Source organism: Apis dorsata, unplaced genomic scaffold, assembly GCF_000469605.1.
Source record: "Apis dorsata unplaced genomic scaffold, Apis dorsata 1.3 scaffold_98, whole genome shotgun sequence".
Lineage (NCBI taxonomy): Eukaryota > Metazoa > Arthropoda > Insecta > Hymenoptera > Apidae > Apis > Apis dorsata.
Window position 1 is genome coordinate 692,643 of NW_006263396.1, and position 3,118 is coordinate 695,760.

Genomic DNA, 3,118 nt, shown 5'->3' on the forward strand with positions numbered 1-3,118 from the left:
ATTTACAATTTTATCGTCATCAATGTAAATCTTGACGCGTTATAATATCATATGCATCATATTCACCACCGGTCGAAGATGTCCTTGTTCGTAATCGATATTTTACTCGTTCTTCGAACGATCCGATCCTCCATTTCTCTCGGATCATTACACGCCTGAGATCGTTACACGCGTTTTTAGAGCTTACAAAAAAAGAAAGAAAGAAAGAAATAAAGATAAGCGTGCCGCGTATAAAAACTCTCGTGGACAATTTGCTTCGCGTACGAACGGGACGGACGCTTTTGCGACGATGTTTAAAATGGAGCTCGCTTCGACTAATATTGCAAAATATATTTTGCAAAATTTTTCTAAAACTGTTTCTCGTATCGATAAATAATTTTTCGACGTAAGGGGAACTTTTTAACGTATAACATTTTTTATATAGTTCTAATATGAATTCGTAGCCTGCCTGTATAATAATCGATATCTTTTCTATCGATGAATCCTTGCAAGAATCGGATCGTTCGAAACGTGTCCGCACGCGCGCGCGCGCACGCGTGCCCTCTTCGTTTCTCGTTACCAGGTGTTCACCATTGATCCGCGAACGAAAGATTGTTTTTTATGATTCCTCGTTGAAACGACTGCGATAATTTCATAGTATTATATACAAGAAGAAAAGAAAAGAAAAGAAAGAAAGAAAGAAAGAAAGAAAGATAAAACGTGTAAACGAACGAAAAAAATACGAAACAACAAGAAACTTGGTATTTCTCTTCCGCGAGGAGGTTTTTTTTATTCGACGATAGGAAGAAAAAAAAGAAAGAAAGAAAGAAAGAAACGAAATTAAAATTTCAATACAATATTTATTTTTCCTCGCGTGGATTTTTAATCCGATTTATGCATGTTTCTCCTACTTTGAAATTTTAAATTATCAAGTATTAAGTAATAGAATACATATAAATTAAAGTGTGTGACGCGTATGATAATTCAGTAATTCCTCGCGGCGGAAAAGATACCACGATTTCTCAGAATTGGCTCAATTATTTAAGATAGCGAAACCCATTATAGGAAATGGAAATATACGAATAGAAAGCAAACCGGTGGCTGACGCCATGTCAGAAATGTCTTGTTCGTGTCTTGGAAAAAAAAAAGAAAAAAAAAAGAAGAAGAAGAAAAAAAAAGATAATAATGAATAATGCTCCTTGTATACGCATGTTATGGTTAATCTGCGCACGTTCTATCACAACGTGATTGTTTCATCTTGCCTCCATAGAAGTTATCGTAAACACGCGCTATTCACCGGTACGCATACCGATCACGAGTACGATGAAATCGAAATATTTCCTTCTCTCTCTCTCTCTCTCTCTCTCTCTCTCTCTCTCTCTCTCTTTTTTGATTTTTTTCAATCCCGAAGTGTCAATATGTCTTCGGTCGTGTTGCATTTATCACCTTAATCAATTTCAATTTCGCGCTCATCATCGCGTTCATTCTATCTAACTATCTATATATTTACTATTGATACTATTTTTACGTAATATTTTTTTTAATCAAGACGATAAGTTATCAAATGAATTTCTGCTCAAAACAAGTTCTCTACTCTCGACAACAACTTTGTTGCCTTTTTTTTTTTTTTTTTTTTCACATTTCTCGATTCACAATTTCGCCGGACTCGTGGTCGCGAGCGCACATACGAAAAAAAAAAAGAAAAAAAAAAAAAAATAATCAACACGAGAACTATACACACAGACCTTGGGCCTACTAGCCTAAGGATACTTGTCCATACTATAAGACTTAACTAACGATGGGATACTTCATACGGTAAACAATGTATATTATTTGCGGTTAAGGAACTGGGGGTAACGGTTCCTGTATTCCCCGGACATCATCGTACACTTGTCTCTGTGTTCAATTGGACGGTCGATGAGGTCGCAACCGCGAAAAAGAGATAGAGAAAAAAGATAGAAAAAAAAAATAAATAAATAAATAAATAAATAAAACAAGAAGAACGAAGAAGAAAAATAGAAAAGAACCTCGCTAAATTATGTTAAGTGAATATTTCATTATCATTTTTTGGTCTACGCGTGTATTTCGTATTATTATATGAATACCGAATGGGGGAAATATCTTTTCGATTCTTCCTTCGCGTATGTAAACTCACTATAATTTCGGACGTTTACGCGCGAAATGTTATACTTTTGAAGTTACCGTTTTTAGTATAGTGCAATAACGAAGAGAAAGAGCGTAACGTGTTAGCATTTAAACCGATTTTACGTTAATTCCTTTTCTCTCTTTCTTTTCTTATTATTTCTCTTCCCCTTCCCTTTTCTCCTAGGCATATCTCCTAATCTCGATTAATTTCGCACTCTTATGTTCCTATGTATCCTCTCTCGTTCGACAATCAATTCTGTTTTCCTTTTTTTTTCTTTTTTAATTTTCTCATTTTTAGCCCGTAAATATTATCTACTTCCCGCGGAGAATTCTTTTCTTGTCGCCTCCTATTTATTGTTAGCGTGTACATACGAATGGTAGCGTCGAGTCGAATGTTAAAGAACGACGAGGAGAGAAAGAACGTTGCGTCAAGAGAAAAAGCGCCGAGTTGGACTGTCTATTATATTGCATTATATATAAGTATATATAAATATAAATATAAATATAAATATAAATAATATAAATATAAATATAAATATGTATATTGTATAAAATGAAATGTGCACCGATGTCTGGGAGTACAGCAGCTGCTTACGGGAGAGCTATGCGTTGGATCAGCAAGACTTAGGGCATTATACTACCCGCGAGTATTATCATGCCCAACCTTTAATATTTAAGTGCGAGTGAGAGTCTATTGAGCAAAAGTAAAAGAAAAAAAAAAAGATGAAATTTAAAAATATAAAAAATACATATGCCTCTCGTTTGTGGGTTTAACTTTGTACATATTGTACGAAAAGGTTTAATAATAACTACGTTGAAAGTACTAGTCCTGTCTCTTTGTATAATTCCGTGTTATACCTGTTCTTATATAGTGTCAAGCGGCGCCACAGTGTTCCTAATTGCGCGATTGTTGTAAAATTGAGCTTCTGCGCATGAAATCATGCAACGTATACATATATACAGATATACATATATATATATATATATATATATA